Source organism: Electrophorus electricus, chromosome 20 (genome assembly GCF_041902795.1).
Source record: "Electrophorus electricus isolate QZ-2024a chromosome 20, ASM4190279v1, whole genome shotgun sequence".
Taxonomy (NCBI): domain Eukaryota; kingdom Metazoa; phylum Chordata; class Actinopteri; order Gymnotiformes; family Gymnotidae; genus Electrophorus; species Electrophorus electricus.
The window spans coordinates 4,625,001-4,647,657 of record NC_137516.1 but is presented as its reverse complement, the minus strand read 5'-3'; the positions used below and the strand labels follow the sequence as shown (position 1 = coordinate 4,647,657).

Below are 22,657 nucleotides of genomic sequence, written 5' to 3'. Positions count from 1 at the left end.
CCAAAGGCGTCACAGTACGGTACCACCTTCTGAAGTTGTTCCCTAACACGTACAGGCATACAAAACACCTTCACCATCGCATTCAAACAATGTCTCAGACCCCCTGAAAGTCCAGACACCGGCGTGAAGCGCAACAGTGCCAGTTGTGGTCAACTGGACACTATAAGTGTCGGTTTGACGCCGGCGATTTTACTGCGTGGACGACAGGAGAGATTCTCTTCGGGTAGCGTTTCCAAGAGCCTTCCCCCTGAAAGCTGGGGGTTAGGTTTAAGAGGCGATAAATTTAATGAAAGGGGTGGGAAGGCCCATTTCATTTTTTACGGCCAGTGTGAGAAGGTCGAGGTGGCATGGAGGGGCCTCGTGTGTAAAAGCAGTGGGCCGTGAAAGAACAATGGCCAGACACCTGCTCGGAGAATCAGCACGAATGGAGCATAGCCGGAGCGTGTGCCACAGCTCTACTTAGCCAATGAGCATGTGCCACAGCTCCAGTTAACCAATGAGAGTGTGCCACAGCTGTAGTTAGCCAATGAGAGTGTGCAGCAGCTCTACTTAGCCAATGAGAGTGTGCCACAGCACTAGTTAACCAATGAGCTGGGCTCTAATGTTGCTCGTCTTCATCCGTAAAGCACCCATAGTAATGGCATGTGTATGATTTAAAAAAGGTCTTTTTCAATCATTATGTTACTGTTGTCTTTATTTGTATAAAAAGATCTAATAAGGATGTGATGAAAGCAGGAAGGGTTATTTGGGTGTAAAAAGTTAGCAGAAGAATTTCGTAAATATCTGCTGATTTGAGTTTCATGTTCATTTTGGTGTGGTAGCAGTTCCATATTTTGAAAATGCCTTGCTGAAATCCTTACAAACGTCTTATGTCATCATGTCATTTTGGTCTTGCTTGTGCTCTGGGGTGAGACCTCATTATTCACATGCCTAGCAAGCTCATTAAAAGCCCAATTTCTTAATGAGCTGCTATTAATAACTGCGCTCATCATCTATTACCGACATCGATAAGTTCTGCCTCTATGTGTTTTTTCCTCTTTCTTCTTTTTTGAGGGGTGGGGGGAGTATTGCGTGACAGCATTTCTGAACATGCGTTTGGGCATGCGAGTGCGTGGGCACACGTGCGCGTGTCGAGCCCGGAAGCTCCAGCAATGAAAACATCAGCGGCAGATAATCTATCCCATGCAGCGTCTCCCCCTGGTCCTGCTCCGTCATACGCGTGCAGGATCTCAGCCCTGGAAAGCCGCTTTTGTGTCCTGGCTGAAAAGCCTTCTTAGCTCCGCCGGCGGATGGCGGATTGTCCGGGCAAGAGGAAAGAATCTGAGCTCTTCTCTCAGTGAGCTCACTGCGCTCTTCTCTACCCCCCCCCCCGTCCCGGCAACAAGAGATAGGATCTATCTGGCTGCCTTATCACCTGTGCTTCTGTTCGGATTGACCTACGCAGACACACACACACAAACACACACACACACACACACACTCTTCAGCTTTCTGTGAAGCTGCCAAATGTAATCCGACTGCAGACACTTTGTCTAAAGTGTATTTATGTATTTGTGTGTTTGCGTGCGTGCACGTGTGCGCGTGTGTGTGTTTCTGTGCGTTTTACAAATATGTAAGCTTGCAGTGATCTGGCACTGATAGTACTCACAGACATAGATTCATTATAGAAAATCGATGTGTTGTAATTGCGTTTGGAGCAGAGCCCCTCCAGCACTGTCCTGTCTGGCCTGACTGAAAATGAAAACATTTCCTCCATTTGGACTGCTTTATAGACGCGGAGAGGCCAAAGCCGACCAGTGATGCTTTAATGGGAAAGAGATTAATGACTCTTTTGACAGGCTCTCCAAGATCGTGGCAGGACTCTTCTGGTGGACGCTGCCACGGGCCCTTTTCTTCAGATTAGAAAAACGGCCCTCCCTATCTTATCTTGTAATGTTTGTGTTTGGAAAATGCCGCCGTCAGACACCGTGCGTACTTCATCATCGCCGTAGTGGCGGCGCGCGGCGAGGTTTGTCTTTGATGTCTAAGCAGCTCTTCGTTTTAGCATGTTCGTGTGCGGCCCGGGCCTTTGGTCTTAACACTTTCTTTCCCCAAATCAAAGGGGGCGGAGGACATCTGGGGCTTCCGCGGGATGCTGGACTCGAGTTGGAGACGTTAGCGCAGGGGGTCACGCAGGGGCATAAGTGGGTCTTTAATGTTTTGCATTATCAAGCCATGAAATTTCCCTCCTGTACAAATTTCATCTCAAACGACCCCTCAAATGTATGATGGCTTATTATGCAGCAGAATGATATTACAGGTCAGGAGAGAGCCCCCCCCCTGGGAGGGGCAGCCTTCGCCAAACATGATGATTGATTGATAATTATGATAATTTGTTTGAAATGATTATCTGGATACAATAATCACTGCTGTGCAACCCCCTTCGTGTGGGCGCTTATTTCCACCCTCCGCTCTCTCAGTTTCCCCCCTGGTAACGGCGGGGCCATCAGAAATGGCCTCTGGTTATGGGGGGATAGGAACGGGGGCCTCCTGGTCCGGTCTCCAGGGGCCAGGGGGCCCTGGTGATGAATGATGACCCAGAGGAGGCTGAAATCAGAGGAGAATAAACAGCAGGAAAGAAGAGGAAAGAGGACGGGGGAAGGCTGGTAACTATCTGTAGCGCAGGGCAATTATACGCCCAGCCAGGCGGCCCTCGGGGCTGTAGCCCGCACTGAAGAATGTAGAGGGCTCAGGATTCTGACCACCCAGCGCATACACACACACACACACACGTACACACACGTACACACACACACACACGCAAACACACACATGCATATACACACATACACACACACACATTGCACTGAAAGAAGTAAGTAGAGATAGGAAGAACTGGAGAAAAGTGGGTTTTTTTCCCTTGGAAAATGTATGTTTTCCTTCTCTGATGGTGCAAATATTAAATTCTGTAATAGGAATGGGAGCTGGAATATTTCTTACATACTGACTCAATACTAACCAGTAAATGAAAAATGGTTTCGTGACTATTTATCAAGGTTCCAAGGTAAGGTGGGTTTTTATTTCGGTCTGTTGTGGAGTACACTTCAAACCACATTTTAGCAATAACCTACTTAAAAGGAATTAGGATTTGCAATTTAGCAGTCCCTTGGTTTAAGCATGAACTGTTTTACCTTCCAGTGAGCGTAATTCCACAGAAGAGGGCGTCTGTTCATTACAACAGAAAGGCTCATTGCACACATTAGCAGAAGACTGCCAAACAAAGATGGATTGATTTGATTGCGTCGGGCTGTTCTCTCTCTAAGAGGAGAGAATGGCCCCGCAGACATAAAATCTGTGGCATTCAGTCACACGGCGAGATGACTGGTTGATGGTACCTTGTCTTTCTTCTCCTGGTCACCTTTTGATGGCCCCTAACTGACGAGCAGTTTTCTCTCTCTCCTCAGCTTGCTGAAGTGCGTCGTTCATACACAAACTGTGTGCTTATTGCAGTAGAGCTCTCATATGCCATGTGTGTGATCTTTGAATGAAAAATCCTTGCCTGTATGACATCATAGTAAATGGCTTTTGTGCACTCATAAACACACACACACACACACACACACAGATATACACACGCATATTTGCAAATGCATATTCATCACGGGTTGAATATGGAGTCATATCCCTTGTTCTGTACTTGCCAAGAAGCCCAGGCCGGCCCTTTGTTGACTTATTGTGTCATATACAAGGTTACAAAATATGCAGAGGGCATTTGCGAGGGTGGCCAGCAGACATTTTTGAAACCGGCCCTGTATTGCAAAACTGGATGTCTTTTTTTTTTTTTTTTTTTTGACAAGGCCTGAACACAAACATCCCTTTCTGCCCTATCTGTGGGAACTGTCCCTCACTGGACAGAATGCTGTCATTATTCTGGATCTTCTTAGCTTGCACAGTTCCAGCTACTTGGGTACAGTGTGTGCAGCTACGGGACAATGTGTGTGTATGAGAGAGCACGAGAGACAGACAGAAAGAAAGACGTACAGAGAGAGCGAGAGAGGGAGAGAGAGAGAGAGAGAGAGAGAGAGAGAGAGAGAGTATGGAGTTGTCAGTTGGGGACAGAACCATGTCTATGACCTCACACACCCTTCTGCTGTACTGGAATTCAAGTGGGAGAGTGAGATGAAGAAAGATAGAGAGAGAGAGAGAGAGAGAGAGAGAGAGAGAGCGAGAGGGGAAATGGAAGACTGCTGAAAGAACCAAATATTAGCTTTCATCCAGCGTAGCAGCTCTGAGTCTCCTTCCTCCCTCCTGCTCTGTCTTCCTCTCTTTCTCCTACCACAATCAGTCTCGGACCACCACAACCCCCCCAGCGCAGCTTCTGAACAAGGAAGGCAGAAAAGTGGCTGAGTCTTTCATGAGTGAAAGTCTCCTACATCCTCCCTCGCTCCCTCTCAGACAGGGAGCCACAGAAGTGGGAGTTTATTAATTCTGTTGTGTGAATAAAGCCCCTCCCCTCTCAGGCTTCTCATATAGTAACATGTGGATGGGCTGCTGTTGGCATGGAAACTGGGTATTTCTAAAGAAGTTAGCTTAGGAATTGTTTTGGTGTATTCTCACGGTATCGGTGGTGTGGGGAACCTTCATTTTTTCTTGGGGCAGAGGTGATTTTGATCTCAGTCAAAGGGCTGACAGCCATGTGCCCGGGACAGTTATTTTCTCTCTCTCTCTCTCTTTCTGTCTTTCTCTCTCTCTCTCTCTCTCTCTCTCCCTCTCTCTCTCTCTCTCTGACTCCGTGCCTGTGTGTGTGTGAGCGAGCAGCACAAGGGGCAGAATTGCTTGCTGAGCGTTCTTCTATCTCGTGTTTTGGACGTTTTGCAGCTGTTTCGTCAGGCACGCCGTCACGTGCGTGTTGGTATTATGAGGTTTATGAGATGTGTTGGGGTGATCTTGGGAGCACTTAATAACAGAAGAGAAAAAATGAACAGAATTTGTCTTTCAGAGTTTTTGAGAGTACAAGCCTGTTCTGGATTCAGCTGTGGCCTATATTTTGACAGTATGCAAATTTTATGTAAAGTTAAAAAAATCACTTAAGGAATGTTTTGCCAGCAGCCATCCGTTTTGTTTCTCCTAACCGAAGGAATCTTTGCCGTCCCGCCGTCTCCGTCTCGTATCCGCCGCATCACCGATAGCCCCCCCCATTGTGGCATCTGACACCCTGACCCGCCGCCCACAGACATAAGGCAAATCTTGCGTTTGTTCAGCGGGTCACGTGACAGACTCTAAGGCGTTCGCTCCTAAGACGGCCAACCCCGGCTTGCACTCCGGAGGCCGACACTGTCGCCGGTCACGGCACTCGAGAAAAGCTGGTTTACAGAAGAATGATTGAAGCTTATATCTGTATATCTGTGTCTGCACAGAAATCATCCCTGAGGTCTGAGCTTCTGGGCTGAACTCAATCCAACTTAACCAGGAGTTGGAATAGAAACGGTCTTGTTTTGTTTTGTTTAAAGTTCTGCACTGTAAGACTGAACTAGAAGGTCCTTTAGATTAATGACAGGCCAGGATGGACTGGATCTGTAACTTGCAGGACATATTTTGGAGCAATTTTACACACAGTCAGCATATACATAAATTATATTTGTGCGAGCAGTCCTTGAAATGCTTCTGGTAGTTTACTACAGGAAGAAATACTATAACAAGTACTACACAGGAAATTATACATGAAGTTTTCTTCTACTTGTGTGTGCAGTGTATTTGGAATTGTGTGTGTTTTTAAGACCGCACGCACACCTTGAGTGTGAACAGATAAAATCCTTTCTGAATCCGATACCAGTGTGGGGTCCAGATGTGTGTGTACGCACAAACGCACGCATTTGTGTGTATGTGTGCGTGTGTGGGTGTGTGTGTGTGTGTGTTGTAACATGTATCCATCTGCAGCACACATGGGATACATTCTCTAGTAGTTGGAATAATTCAGGGGTCACTCGCAGACTTACGCCTTGATACTTAGCAGCTTCTCTGCTATAAATGAACCAGCCAGGCTTCACACACACACGCACGCACACACACATACGCACACATGCACGCACACACACACGCACGCAAATACACACACACGCGCGCGCGCGCGCACACACACGCGCACACATACATGCACGCAAACACGCACACACACGTGCACACGCATGCATGCACACACACACACACATGCACGCACACACACACGCACAGGCATGCACACACACACTTTCATACATGCATACACACGCATTTGCACACACACGCACACAAACACATACATATGCAGACACTAAGGCTTATATCACACACACTCAAACTTTATCTACTGTGCAAATTCTAATGAAATTCTAATGTTCCTAATGAAACATTCCTAGTTACACTAGAGGAAACATGCCAAGGGAAACGTTATTGATTTATGGTCATAAGTAATTAAAAAGGCAATAGTTTATCACTTAAAGCCTCACTTTCATAAGTACACTATTATTTTCACAGTTTTCACATTCTTATTGTTTTAAGCTCTGGTCTCTTCATAAAAGAATGAAAACATCATAACAAACCAGAGACACTGAACAAAAGTGCACGCAAGAGACCGCATGTTCCCCATGTGCCGGAAGACACGGAAATGTCAAAAAACAAAAGCGCCGCAGAGGGAGTCGCTAAAGAAGTTGGGGGCAGCGCTGAAGCAGGAGACCCCCAGCTAAGCTTCAGCGGATGGCCGCCTGCTTTAGACGAGTTAATAAAACACGGATTCACCCCCCTCTCTCCACCGGCAGACCGGGGTGTGAGCTTCGAGGCTTTAATCTCCATTATGGAGCATTACCCCACTGTGAGGTGACTGGTCCGGCCTGGCACCAGCGGGCCGGCATGCACGCGCACATGCGTCGGCCTCCTCCGCTCAAATGAACTGTTAAATAACTCCACCTAATCCTGAAAGCCCCTGAAACAATAGGTGCTCGGAACATCCATTTTCCTTCCATCAATCAAGCTCAGAGTCTTTGGAGATCCAGCATTAATTACACACACCAGGAATGGCGCGCAACTCGGCACAGTCCCGCAAAAAGGATCTTGCGAAAGGGAGAGAGAGACAGAGAGAGAGAGAGAAAACAGTCCCGTTAGGAACGCATGCAAAGAGCCTACTGTACATCACCCTCTATGGCCAAGCCTTGCTAACAGAAGGCAGTGCTAATGCTGATTCACTAGCCATTCTGCGTGCAGCCTGAGGTTTTCCAGAAATCCCACTATTACAGGCCCTCTTTAGAATCATTTGTGTATTGACCGCCCACTGCGTCGGTGAAGAGCTTGTGCTTATCTAATTAATCCCATCAAAGCTTATGTTGCTGTACCCTGAGGACAGAAGCATTTACTTATGCTAATGAACTGCTGGCTCTTCGTTTCTCAATTAGGACCTAATGATGAAGATATGTTACAGATTCCACGCGCAGCGCCTTGACCTCCTCGCTACGGCAGAACAAGCGCAGCCGTCGCCATGCGGCGTGGCTGAGGGCTTCATTTAGTATGCTAATTCATAGGAGAACGGGCAGGAGGATGATCTGAATATCCACAAGTCATTAGGATAATTAAAGAGGAAAGGCAATTGAGTAAACAGGGTCGTTAGCCTGTCACCCCTAATTAAGCCATTAAAGAGGCGCGGGGCAGAGGGTGGCGTGTTAATTAAGGGCTGCTCGTGGAGAAGAGTGTTCGACACAGGAATTATCTGATTGAGAAACAGTGATTAGAGGGAGCGGTTGGGGGGAGGAGTGGAGAGGAGCTCCCGCACGCCTGTCCTAGCCGACGCTAGGCGCTTCTTCCCGAGGCTTCCCCGTAACGAGGCTGAAGAAGCGCTCCGTTCAGGTCCGCTGTATCCGCGAGCGCAACAGCACGGGTCTGCGGAGCGACCGGTAGCACCTTGTACCTCCAGCGAAGTTCCATGGATGCGGCTGCTGAAGTGCTCCAGGTGTAGTCTCAGTCCTGGGGTTGCTCAGGCTTGGCTGCGAAGAGAGGCAGCCCTAACAGAGGACCACACAGGCCCGCGCCGTAGGCCATTATCATATAAAATGTGCTATCAGCACGTGATCCAGAACATTAGGCAGCGGATCACAAAGGACGGCGTGCAATAATTCACAACACAGACCACTGCAGTGACTAAAAGCACTGCCATTTATTTTGATTGAAACGCTTGGAGAATTTTGCCTAAAAAGACATCAGAGGCACGAAAATGCCGCTTTATATTTTTTAGATACCCTGCATTCTATATTTATTTTGTATTCTGATTGAATTCCTAACCTTTGCCATTGAGCATATGCACAACACGTTTTCGAGTTGCATAAACATGGAGGTTGTTCTGCGTAATCCATAAAATGATCTAGATTCATTATAACGGCACGTCTTTGAGCTTGACCTTGTTCCGTACACCTTTAAAAGAGTGTTTGCACGTTTTTTTTTTTGTTTTTTTTTTGCAACAGGCCAGCGTATTGGAAAAAGCGCCTTAATTAAAAAGCCCTGCAGCTCGAAATGTGATTAGTTGGTAAATTTTCACCCTCTATCACAATAACGCCTCCTTGGAGTTATCTGGCTCAAACAGGGATTTTACCACAGGTTCCATTTTTGTCATTATTGTGGATTTGATTTAAGATCTTGCCCATAATGGCAATACTCTCTGACAAACATGACTTCCTAGCAGGAGATTTGCGTCAAGTATTTCTGAACCAGAACATAAATGAATTAGCAATAAAATGGACTTAGCCCGCAATAGCAGGGGTCCCCATTATTGCAGTCCTAATCACTAAAGAGACGGCATTCAATTGCCTGAAGAAGGCGCCCCAACCCCCGCCCCTCGCTGGCCACTGGATTTCATAAAGTAACACATTTCTAATGGAAGGTGCTCCGCTTGAGCCCAAGACTTTTTTTCCCTTCTGCAGGTCTGAGTTTTGATTACCGCTGGCAACAGGCTCTTAGCTCTCGTCGGAGGCCGCGGCTGAGTTGAAAGGGTCCCAGCGTGTGCACGGAGGCTCGGGAAATTACGGCGGTGGAAAGGGGAAAGTGCTCCTCTACATTTAGTGCATTTAATCAGCCGCCCTTTTCTCTCTCTCTCTCTCTCTCTCGCTCTCTCTCTCTCTCTCTCGCCCTCTCTCTCTCCCTCTCTCTCTCGCTCTCTCTCTCTCCCTCCCCCCCACCTTTTTTTGATAGTCAAACAATAGTTAATTACAGTTGCACCTGCCCACGGGTGTCAGGGTGGATCGTTGTTAATGAGGGATATGGGGCGGCTGCATCTTTCCCCGGAATATATAAAACTCCGGGGGATGTGCCGCACGGCCTCGCTAGCTCGCCACTTACGTCCGCTGCTCACTGCGCCCTGATTGACAGCGGAGACAGGGGGAGAATGGAGCCAGCGCCACTTTGATTCCATCTCTTGTGTTTGGAGAAATTATACATCTCTGCCCTCAACTTCAGAGAGGGAGAGGGAGAGAGAGAGAGAGAGAGAGAGAGAGAGAGAGAGAGAGAGAGAGAGAGAGGGAGAGAGAGGGAGAGAGAGAGAGAGAGAGGGAGGGAGAGAGAGAGAGAGAGAGAGAGGGAGAGAGGGAGGGAGGGAGGCATGTTTCCCAGCCCCAATTCATAAGCCATTTTAATATTTTTTCATTTCTTGCCCCCCCCCCCTTCAAATCTTAAATTCATTTTTCTACGGGTGAGTTAAATGCAGTGTTGTATAATATTGCGTATGCGATTACTTAGGTCTAATCCAGTTCCTATATGGCTAAGTGTTTTGTTGGAATAGAAAAATGACTTTGTCAAAGACTGCGGTAATGTGTAGGGTCTCCGGATGGTCCTCCCACGACGTCGTTAGCCTTAAAAAATGACTGCCCCTCCCCAAATGCCCCCCCTCCCCTCGGGCGCTTCCACGCTTGCCTTAAGGCGAGAGCGAGGGAGAGGATAGATAATAAGGTGAAGAGAATAGGGCTATTAAAGGACAATTTGATAGTGCACACACCATGTCGGCTGTTCCAAAACAAGATGTGCTTGGTGGAGCACGCTCTGCTGGACACCAGATCAAAGCGTATTAAAGATGACCTTGGTGTCAAGAGCACTGATCACAAAGCAGGTGCACACACACGTGTTTGCACAAACACACACTCATGCAAACACACTCCGGCGTAAGCTGAAGGTCCTGCGCGATCATTTCGTTTCCATTAGGACTGCGAGCATTTTGAGGCCCTCGCATTCAGATGCATTGCACAGTGACAAGCGTTAATGGTGCAGTTGCTCAGGTTGTGGGTTGCGTTTTCGCGGAGTGTGTGTGTGTGTGTGAATGAGAGTGAGTGAGGCAGAGTTCAGCCTTTTGTTGCCTGTGTCAGCACACTCTGACCCCTTTCATTCCTTCGTGTTTATTTGTTTGACCCTCCCAGCCCCTTAGCCAGACCCCCATGCTGTGCTATAATCTATTTTTCTCTCCTCTATCGGTAACCATATTTGCCATAGCCAATCAGTTTGATTGATCATCAGCGAGGCCACAGGCCGGGCAATCAGCTGGGCTGTCCGACCCACCGCCTTTTCCCTACAGATGGGAGGGTCTTGACAGCACCATAAACTGGCCATTCATCAAGTGTACCCAGTGTACCCCTCCTGGACAATGGTCCTGTCCTGAGGCAGTCTCTCATCTGCCGCCACGAGCACACACACGTGCACACATAGACACACGCACGCACACACACACACACACACACGTACATGCACACAGATACATGCGCGAACACACACACACACCCACACATACACATACACACGTGCACACGCATGCACATACATACACACATGTGCACACACACACACACACGCACATACACACACACACACACACACACACACACACACACACACTGTCTAGGACCTGCTTGTGTATGTGTGTGTATCATATGTCAGCTCATGTAGTCATTTGGTGTGTTAACATAAGCGTTTGGCTTGGCCTGGCACTCGGCACCGCTATGTTGCAGGCCAGTGGTGCCCGCGGTGTAGCTCGGCCCGTGGTGTAGCTCCGCCCATTGTGTAGCTCCGCCCCATTTGAGCATTCTGTGGCTTAACAAAACGGATCAGCCCCTAAAGCAATATTGACTGAATAGAGACAGAAGATGAATGATGGTTCTAATGTGATATCCACACACACAGAGGTCGCGATAATAAAGCATTTATCAGACCTCTATTACTTACACACTCGCACACACGCACACACTGTTAAATGGAGAGCTCAGGGGAAGGGGTGACAGACGGCTGTAAAGTGCACGTAAAAACCAGCAGCGTCGGAGTGAGAAAGGAGAAAGACACAGAGAAATGGTCTGTGTAGAGAGAGAGAGATAAATAGGAGAGGCTTTAGAGTGAAGAAAGGAAGAAAGTCACATCCAGAAAGAGAAGAGAAAGAGAGAGAGAGAGAGAGAGAGAGAGAGAGAGAGGGGAGAGAGAGAGAGAGAGAGAGAGAGAGAGAGAGAGAGAGAGAGAGAGAGAGAGAGAGAGCAGCAATCGAGCGTGGAGCGTCAGCGTGAAAGAGCAGGAGCGACCTGCACTTTTGCTTTGCCAGTGCGTCCAGAGAGTTCAAGAATGCTGGTGCTCACCGGGCTCCTCCGTGTTTTACGGCATATGGGTCAATAGTAATAATAAAAGACACATTCATGGACAGAGAGTCTCTCTCTCTCTCTCTCTCTCCCTCCCTCTCTCTCTCTCTCTCTCTCTCTCTCTCTCTCTCTGTGGCATATCATGTAGTTATTTAGAAGCCATTTCATCCTGGGCTCTCAGGGAGCCCATGAATCTGCCATCGCCTGTACACTTAGGGGCCCTGTAGTCCGGAGAAAAGGGACCCTGCTGACCAGGTCAGCAAAGCTCGTCAAACACAGCCGTGCCTCTCCGGACCAGAAGCGGTGAGCTCCTCGCGCTGTGCTAGACGAGGCCCTCCCCCCGGCAGGCTTACCCGCCCGCCGACGACGGTTAGCACGCTAGCGTTAGCACGCTGGCGAGCACGCGGGAGCGCCCGCCCTCAGATGTGTTGTGGGTAATAATGCTCGTCAGTTACTGTACACAGGGATTAAAAGCAGTGGACCCTTGACGTCCAATAAACCCTTTTTTTTTTTTCCAAGTTTCAAGGTCGAAGACGTCTTCTAAACTCGCGAAAGCGCTTGAGCCGCAGGGCGTCGGTGTCAAGCATGGCACTTTGCCGATAGCGCGAGGCGCCCGGGCGATGGCGGATGCCGTCCGGTCCTGACACTCTGGCCTTGGTTCGTTTCCTAGTTCAGTAACAGAGGGCGCGTTATGTGCATATTCAGGATATGGGGGTTATCCTGGACGACCTGCCTAGTGAGTCCCACTGCTCCGACCCGGCTCACACGTGCATGCTGGGAAGCTTGTCTGGGGAGGCCGCGCTGACAGCAGACTTTTACTTGTTTCGTGTTTTATTCGATTCCGTGCTGTTTCCAACATTTTCATTTGTTTGGTAACTGATGTGAATAATGCCTTTATCATCCCCTTCAACACGCCGTGAGCGGTGTGTTTACAGGAAGAGAACATGCATGTTACAGCTGTAGTGTTTTCTCCTTCCACTCTGTTATGAATAGGCATTTTTCATTTGTTAAATGTGTGTTTACAGCATGGCACACCATACATGAACGTGACCTCGAGTGTTTGTTTGCAGTTTTAATGTCTGTGTATTTGCCTCAGTGAGTGTGCAGTGTATGGCATTGGTGTGCGTGTGTGTCTTTGTGTGAGGGTGTGTGTAAGTAAACACACCCCATTCCAGGGTCATAAAACACTACGCACTGTCAAAGTGTCCTGCTGGGTTTAGGAGAGCACTGTTTTGATGTGGAGATTCCAAGGGGCTCTTACAATGACACACACACACACACCCACACACACCTACCTCTTTTTCTGACCTCTTGTAAGGGACGATTTACAGTAGCTGCTCATTTGGCTAACACTCTAAACACTACAGTTCGATCATAGATTAGCGCTTTGCTTCAACTGCCATCCTGTCTCGCAAAAGATAAAATGTAACCAGATGTGAGAAACACCACATAAATCACAATACGCCCTTCTTCACCCTAAATGATTCTGCTGTATATTAGATGCAAAAAGCATATTCTGTTTTAACGAGTGCATTCACGTCTGGTGAGATATTCCGGGAGATGGTTAGTGGTTAGTTGCTTGGCTTGCCTGCCTATACTAAGGGGTCTGTCCTAGATCTCGGAGACATTCTCTCCCAACTTCCTGTGCTCTCACCGGGAGGAAAGGTCTGTCTGTGTTGCCACGGAGACGTGCTGAAAAGAGCCGGGCCTTCTGACTCCCCTCTCTGCTCCTCTCCTTTAGACACCAAAGCAGGACGAAACAAAAACAAAACAAAAAACTTCTCCGTGCTCGTTGGGGAGAGCAGAAAAAAAAACAAAAAAAAAACAAAAAAAAAACCAACCTTAAACGGCGGCGCCCCGGACAATCGTGGGAGGCCGCGATCGGGCCGTGTGTCGCGGTAAGCCTCTGCGGTCCTCCGTGGCGAGGGAGGGGAGAGGTGGCGCAGGGGCTCCCACTTCCTGCTCCCCCAACGCTCAGACGCACGTCAGGAGCAGAAGGCAGGTGGAGCGTGGAGCTGGCACCGCCCCCTGGCCCCCGGCTGGGCGGCTCCGAGTAGCAGGGGCGGCCCAGGTGACACGTCAGTCTATTTACACCCAGCTGATGGTGTCATTTCACTGGCCCACTGCGAGGCCTCGGGTTTGTTGTATTATATATAATACCCTTTGAACGCCTTGTTTCTCTCCAGTGGTTTGGCCGAGTGCGATTGCTGACGCTGTAGATAAATGCTTCCCTGAGCTTAGAATCCTCCACTGGGTTTATTTGTGAATTTCATTGAGTTCCAGGACTTAACACTTTGATTTTTTTCAACCATGTGCATGCATGCGTGTGTGTGTGTGTGTGTGTGTGTGTGTGTGTGCACGTGTATGTGTGTGTATGTGCAAGCACATGGGTGTTGCGGTGTGTGTGTGTGTGTGTGTGTGTGTGTGGTCCGTGCGCTGTTAGTTGCTCCGCTCCAGGCGTCCTGCTGTGTACAGGCGCCCTCTGTTGCCTGCTGGTGTGGTGAGTGTTACGGGGCGCCTTCAACACACCTCCTGAACCAGACACTGTGCTAAAGCAACGTCCCATAACAGTCAAACGAGCTGATCTGCAGAGGAGGGGCCTACTGAGGAAACAAAGCACAAACTGCTCTCTCTCTACCTCTCTCTCTCTCCCTCTCTCTCTCACCCTCATTCTGCCTCTCACCTTCTCTGTCTCCCACTCTTTCTCTCCTTCTCTCTCCCCCTCTCTCTCCCACTCTCTCATTCTCTCTCACTCTCCCTCTCTCTTTATCTCTTCCACTGCATCAGCAATAGCAGCACAAGAGTCCCCACTGAACAGGCAATATCGCAAAAAAACAACAACAAAAAAAAAATAGATTTTTTAAAAAAAGGGACCAAAGATACAAGAAGGAAAACAGTCATGTTGTGAGATAACAGTTGGGTGTGTGTGTGTGCCTCGTTTGGACGACTGCTGGGTGTTTGCCTCTCCCCCTACCGTGCCTCGGAAACGATAGCGTGAATGTAGCTCTTACAAATGCACCCCCTCAGCTACCGTCCAGCACCACGCCCCAGCTCCCACTGCCTCAGGTCAGCTCCAAAGGTCACCACCGTCCCAGTACTGTCCTCGCCACGCCGCGGTTAGGTGCAGCTAGACAGTCTTGCTGTCCATTAGCTAAAACCTGTGGTTGCTATAATATAACATTTGTACATCTTAAATTTGCTCAGTATGCGGCATAATATAGTAGTAGTTGAGATATTTGGCCATTGTAACGTGACTAGAATTTTCTATACACACTAAAAAAATTGATTATCCCATAATATCACATAGTTCACCTATAAGTACTGGTTTCAGATGCTCTTAAACCAAAGAGGAAATGGAGCTGTTAAATGGCGGTTGCACTGGTTTGCTCCGTGCGTTGTGGAGCAGCATCGGCTGGCTGGCGCAGCTCTGTTTCAGCACGTAGGGCAAGAGGCGTGAGAAAGCAGCTCGCCTGTACCAGCCCTGCCTAGCGCTCCCAGACGGGAAGACCGCTGCACTTACACCGTCTGTCTGTGGCACATGCTGCCCCTGCCAAATGCACTCTCTCTCTCTCTCTCTCTCTCTCTCTCTCTCTCTCTCTCTCTCTCTCAAGGCTGGCCCCCTGGTGAGTCTCTCCGTTCCTCTCAGGCTCTGATTCGTGCTTCTGTGCTCTTACATGTACCGTTTACTGCCATACAGTTGGTTGGAGGAAAATCAACCTTTTTGTGTTGCTGTGCTTGTGTGTGTGTGTGTGTGCGCGCCCACGCGCGCGTGTGTGTGTGTGTGTAGGTGGGGGTGGGAGAAGTGGGGGGTTGGGGGTCATCCAGCTTTGCAATATTGAAGCACTCTAAGGCATGTTCCGAATTTGTGGTTAACTCAAGATGGTTCTTCTTGGATTGGGGAAAGAGGGCAGAGAGAGGGTGGGATGGGGTGGGATGGGGTGGGATGGGGCGTGGGGGGTGTTTTCATTGAAGGTTTTGTTAACCCCTTAACCACAGCAGCGCGTGTCTGCAAACAAGCGAACTGATTCCAATACAAACTGCAGATGGAGTCATTTGGCTTGTGGTTGGTGTTGGGAAAGGTGGGGTAGGGTGGAGGGGCAGACAGTCTGCTACCATACTGTGATGCCTGCACACACACACACACACACACACACACACACACACACACACACCCACACGCACACACACTCACACGCACACGCACACGCACACACACACACACACACACACACACACACACACACACACACTCACTCACACACACCCACACGCACACACACACAAGCACACACACACACACACACATACACACACACACACAGAGGGTTCTACCGTTTCCAGTGCAGGGGCGAAACGCTTCTTCATACTCCAGAGATGTTTGCTGTTGACAGTGGAATTCAGTATTTATGTTGGCGGTGGTGCTTTGACACGTGTAACTCATTAAGCAGACAGTAAAATCAGATACGTGTTGCGCAGGGGGCCACGATGAGCCTGACGGTTATTACTCCTGATTTATCTGTGGGAAGAGAGAGAGAGCGAGAGAGAGGCAAAGATGGAGAAAGAGAGCAAAACTGCTGTACGGTCTGGCTGAGAGGCGCGGCTTGCGTGTCTGCGGCGAGTAAATCACACGCAGCTAAACTGGCTGTCTGCTCCATTCACACTCCGCCTGTCCCCTCAGCCTGCTCCGTAAGCGGTCCGACGCCAGATCCCCGATCCGGTGCGCGGCTTGCGAGACGGCGAGTATCCACCCCGCCTCTCCGAGCAACAGCCGAGCTCGAGGCCACCACATTCCCGCCATCTGAGACGCACAGTTTCGCTTTTGCTGCGCGGTTTCGTATTTTTATTCACGGGTGGCTTTGGACACCCTCATGACCGCCGGGATCCACGTTTCCTGAAATGTTCCTACGCGGGGTCCATTTTCCTGGAGTGAGTCAGGCCCTCACGTGCAGCACTCATTCCTACCTGGACTTTCCCCCTGGATGGTAAATGTCAGCGTGCATTACTGGTCAGCTCCTCTGAAGAGGAAGTGCCCCGCGCCCTACATGTTTTAAACATAGCCTTCCCTATTCCAGAGGCGGCGCGGCGCAGACATACATAGGCATGAAGCCTCAGCCAGAGCAGTTAGGCTGCCTGTAGGACCAACCAACCCCACACCCCCCCCACCCCCCACCTGAAAAAAAAAACAAGACATTCAAGCCATTAAAGGTGAAATTACCTCAGGGTGAAGCGAGGAAAAAGAACCCCTTCGATTGCAGTGAATGCTTGACCCTCGGCCTTTATCAGTGTGACACTATTAAAATGTAAATGTCATATTTTTGGGGAAGGCCAAAAAAAATAAAAATGAAGACGCCAATTATTGGATTTATTTATTTATTTATTTTTGCCAAAGTGATAAACTCAGCAGGCTTTATGCTAATGGAAGGTCTCCTCCTTGGCTGAGCCGACGTCAAGCCAGCGATGCGATTCCTCGCCCAGCTCCCCCTGGGGTAATGTTCCTTCACAGTGATGCTAGTAATTGAATCAAGCCAATACAGATCCCCCCCCCCCCCCCATACACACACACACACACATACACACGCACACACACACATGCACACACACACACACGCGCACACACACACACACACACACACACATGCACGCGCACACACACACATGCACACACACACACACACACAAACATGCACACACACACACACACACACACATACACGCACACACACGCACGCACGCTCACCCCACCCTTTGCCAAAAAAAAAAAAGCCATAAAAAAACTACAGTCTGCTGGTAACGAGAGCCAGATGTTTTGAGCTGGTGGCCCGCGTACTGGGGGACGTCTTAAAGGTGCCATATCATTCTGACAAAGGATATATCTTCATTGAGGAGACGGGACAGCCATTACCCCGGCAGCGGGAATCAAGTCACACGTGTGCTTGCGCGTGTGCGTGTATGTGCGAGTGAATGTGTGTGTGTGTGTGCTTGTTTTATGAATGGCACGACCAGGCTGACACCCATCCTGTTTCTGGCAGCTCGGCATGTCTGGATCCAATCCCGTGGTCCTCATTACAGAAGTGAGCCATCCCACACCCATCCTTTAATGAAACACCGAGAAAGGGAGCTGTGTGTGTGTGTGTGTGTGTGTGTGTGTGTGTGTGTGTGTTGGGGGCACTCAGCAACAGATGTGCACAGGGACTCAGACAGACCTGAGCTCGCAGACTGCCGACTGGACGTTTTCAGGGGTTCAGTGTGGAGAGAGTGAGAAAACGTCTGTGCGCATGTGTGTAGGAAATATCGGAATTTTGAAGAATCCCAACTCATCATTTTTTATTCATGGTACCGGGAATCAAAACCACCTGCATGAATCTGGTCGGAGACGTGTACACCATGAAACACTATTTGCTTTGTTCCTTGTTAATAACAACATTGGATCTGACAAAATTTTCCCTGAAACCCTGTTTTAAGAAAAAAAAAGGGAACGACAACTTGAATGAATGAATCTATTGACTGAGGCTGGAAATTGAGAAGTAATTACCACCGTGGGCTCTTCAGCAGGTCTGTGTGATCAGAGACGACATCCCCTAACGTGCTGCAACACACTAGTGCGACGGAGATGATGTGGTGGAGACATCTCTGTATATGCTACGGCATATGCAACAAATTAAGCTAAGTCCATTACTTGTATCACCGGCCCATTCAAGCTTCATGGTAACGTCTTTTAAACTGGTCGCAAGCGTGCAGATGTTTTTTCCTGTCTCTCTCTCGCGCGTGCTCTCTCTCAAGCCGTCCTCGCCCCTCTCTCTCACACCTCCTCCATCTGCCGACGGGCCTTGTGCGCCTGCGGAAGACGCCCCAGCCTTCTGTCGTCTTCCGCCCTCCGCTTAAATACAGCTGTTCTCCCACACAACGAAACCACACGCATTCCTGGACATGCTCCGTGTCAGGGTCCTCTGCAAGAATATAAAAGTGGCTCTTAACTGAAATGTTAGCATACAGAGAGAGAGAGAGAGAGAGAGAGAGAGAGAGTGTGTGTGTGTGTGAGAGAGAGAGAGAGAGAGAGAGAGAGAGAGAGAGAGAGAGAGAGAGAGAGAGAGAGGGAGAGAGAGAGAGAGAGAGAGAGAGAGAAACCAGGGCCTGTCGAACTCATCACATTCATATGGGTGAGGCAGAGGGATGAGACGACAGAGGAAAAGTATTTGTTTTCACAGTGCCGCCGAAGATCCCTTGTTCAGTGGCAGTGGCCTCTTGGCTTCACTCCACCCTCCTCGCCCATCGCTTGCCCCGCCCCCTCACTCCAGGCCCCGCCCCTTGGACATTTCAGAAGTGGCGCGCCGGTGATGGCAGGGGAAATCCCCGTCTGCGTCTCCTCAATACAAGCCCAGCTGCAGTAAAGGCACACGGAGTGGAGTTTGCCTTGATAAGGTGCTCACTGGTGTTTCTCTCGCTCTCTTTCTCTATCTCTCTCTCTCTCTCTCTCTCTCTCTCTCTCTCTTTCTTCTGCTCACTTCTACATCTTACATCGAAGGCCCGACTTCCGGTCGGTCTGGGTGGGTGAGCGTGTCTCCTACCAACTGGCCTGCCATACAGGCCAGTTCTTCTGCGCACTCTGTCTTCAGCACACAGGATCACACAACCAGCCTGCTTTGCCAGCGTTTTGACGCGTTAGCCATCGTTAGCCCTGTTTCCTTTCAGTGGCTATCTGATGCAGTAGCTCAGTACAGGAATTTGTTCTCTTACTGGGATGTCTTCTCTCATTGGAAGATTATAGCACAGATGCAGAGCTGGTTACCGCAGCTTGGATGAAGACACCGAACTGTGGTTGAGTGTCTGTGCACAGCTTCTCAAATGCCGCATGCAATCCTGTAATCTGATGGCGCTCTCTCTCATTTGTCTGAAAGGAAACATTTCTCCTGTCATGTGCGTGAACGCAGACGATACATTAATGCGAAAGGCGATGTAATGTGGAGTTTCGAAAAAAGCGACACGCAGGTGACCCTGGGGGAAAGAAAAAAAATTAAATGAGCTATAAAAAAAAGGAAGGCCAGAGCAGGAAGAGAATAACGTGAAGAACAATGCAGGGGAAGTCAGGAAAAATGAATAATACGGAAAATTCAGCAGGCGTATAGAGTACGTGAAGGAACAGTCGTATGAAAGGTGGAAATAAATACTGGGTGAGCCTGTGGGAGGGAGAGAGAGAGAGAGAGAGAGAGAGAGAGAGCGCAGAGGCCGGGCCCACCACGGTGCTAGATAAACACGACACCTCTTCACCCCGGCTGAGAAGAAAATGCTCAGTAATGAACCACCGCGACTTCGCCAGCTCTGGCTGACCCCCTCTCCAGCCGGACGGAGCTTAATTCTTACTAATTACATTCCTGACTGACAGAAAGCTGGCAGGAGTGGCAGCGAGGACCCAGGAGCGCCGGGATCCCGTGAACATCTCGCTCCCTAGGGGGGCGGGGTGTGGTGGGGGAGAGGAGAGGATATGACAAACTCTTTAACACACCTGAGGCACAGAGTGTGGGGATGGCAAGCTGCTAAAAAAAGGAGGCCACCCAAGGAACTATAAACGTGTTACTGGGTCTGACGCGTGACTGCCGTAGTCGCACACACATCTTCTTTCTTCGCCGCCATCTCATACGGCGTCTGTCGGTTTCCAGGTGCAGCCGAGCCCTGGTCTCGAGCAGTTATTCTCCAGAGATGATCAAACCAACGGCTGCTTCTGTCCGGTTTCCTTCACCCCCTGAGTCCGCCATACGTAGCTCCGTGCGACTGTCTTGCCTCAAGGTGAGGAGCGGGGACACGGGGAAGCTCTCCGGAGAAGAGCCGAGGACCCGGAGGAGGGACATGTCCTTGCGCCTGAGGGGCTGTGTCAGGATGTCCTGACTTCCTGTTCAGGATCAGGTTGCCTGCATGGGCCTGCCTTTCTGGACATGGGGCCTTGGCGAGACAAAGCCATTGTGCACTGTGACAGGCTTGTGTCTCCTTTCACAATCGTGTTCACTCCGTGACTCTTTTCTCTAGATGAGCTCACGCGATTAGGCGAAAACAAAATGACGGCCGTGCCTACGTACAGGACCCTCCAGGCTCCTTCCACATCAAATTGAGCTGGTAGCACTGGATTCACACTGGATTCACACTGGATTCATACTGGATTCACACTGCTAGAGTGTTTACGACACACACTGCCGATGATTCTGATATGGTGCTTCCAAGGGACTCTCGCACCAGAGCGAGATGGCTGTGCGGAGCTTGGGGGGGCGTTGGGGGCGTAAGGACATCGCCGTTTTTTATATAGCATAATGCAGCTCTTGTGCACGGCTAAGACAAGGGCCCTTCTGCTAGCACAAATCCTCGGGGCTATCTTTCAAACAGTGATAGTTACGGAAATTAGCAGCGCAGAAATCCATAAGCATCACTCGTCGCGGGGCTTATTAAGTGTCTTTGTGAGGTTAGGAGGGGCGGCGAAGCTCCCGGCCTGGAGCCCCTGGGCTCTTCCTCTGCTCCACCAGCTGTGAAGAGTAAGCATGGTTGTGTCTCACACACACACACACACACACACACACACACACACTCAACACACACACACTCACAAACACACTCACACATGCACGCACGCACACGCACACGCACACACACACACACACACACACACACACACACACACAATGCACACACACTCAACACATACACACAGATGCACATACATTGTGTGGATACACACTGGCATAATCATTTATCCGTTACTTTTATATATATATATATATATATATATATATATATATATGTGTGTGTGTGTGTGTGTGTGTGTGCGTGTGTGTGTGTCTGCTGCTTCAGACTTGTGGGCTCAGGACCTTATCCTAGTCCATAAGGCATTAGACTACGGTGCCGAACCCTTGCTTGTGCTCTCCACCGCGCTCTGGTATGAAGGTCTTCCCGCTCCGCTTTTTCACTGGCCGTAGGAGGTATTGAGGGGTTCGGTGGCAGCCGTTATTCTGGATCCGCGAGACCGTCAGCAAGATCCCGGCGCGTTTCAGCAGCCTCCCAAACGTAATCTGCCTTCTCCCGGCGTGACCGAGATCCCCTTTACGCTTCCTTCATGAAGCAGAGGCATTTATTAGTACATCCTGTGGCTGAGGGACTCATAATGTGGCCCCTCCCCCCACACCTCAGAACAGGCCCCATTTACGACACGCCGCTTCCCGCGCGGCCGTCATAAATCTCGTCGGACGTGGACATCGATTCCAGTAATAATATGTTGCTGAATGTCGCATGGATGCCTCTGTCGAGATCCATCCATCTATGAAACAGGACACGCCAGTAATAGGAAAGACCGCGTGGCTCGGGGGCAGGAGCGCCTGGACTCGCTGGTGCATCAGGCCCAGTGAACTTTGATGCGTTGCTGGTAAATATAATTCCATTATTTCCGAGCGGCTCGGGAAGCTGCGAGGTGTGCCGGGGCACGGAGTGCCTCTCCCAGGGGACCGGGCCCCGGAGCAGAGCGGGAAAATGATGTTGATGTTTCCCTTCGCTGGCTGTCAGGCCAGGTGGGGGCCTCCGCACGTGATTATCTTTCTTTTTTTATCTTCAAACTTTATAATGCTTTTCCCCCTTGTTGTGATTTTATGATTATTGTGAGATTTATTTTAATCTTCTCTGTAGTTTTGAATTTTTAAATTTTTTACATTTTCTTCTGAATAACCAACTAAATAATTCTGAGCATTTGAGGCCGTGTTGAGGTGTAAACAGATCCTGCTGTGTGTTGGCTTTAGAAATTTAGAACAAAATTTGTACACACACTGTACTGTGATAGTAAACATGTACACACTGTACTGTTAGTAAACATGTACACACACTGTACTGTGATAGTATAACATGTACACACATTGTACTGTAATAGTAAACCTGTACACATTGTACTGTTAGTAAACATATACACACTGTACTGTGATAGTATAACATGTACACACACTGTACTGTGACAGTAAACATATACACACACTGTACTGTGATAGTAAACATGTACACACTGTACTGTTAGTAAACATACACACACTGCACTGTGA

The 22,657-nt window shown here is 49.3% G+C and overlaps 1 protein-coding gene across 10 annotated transcripts in view; it reads left to right on the top strand.

Annotated features, from left to right (window-relative positions):
- The window catches only part of prdm16 (PR domain containing 16), a 184,611-nt gene that overhangs the window by 92,377 nt on the left and 69,577 nt on the right, over window positions 1-22,657 (top strand). The gene's annotated exons all lie outside the window — the stretch shown is intronic.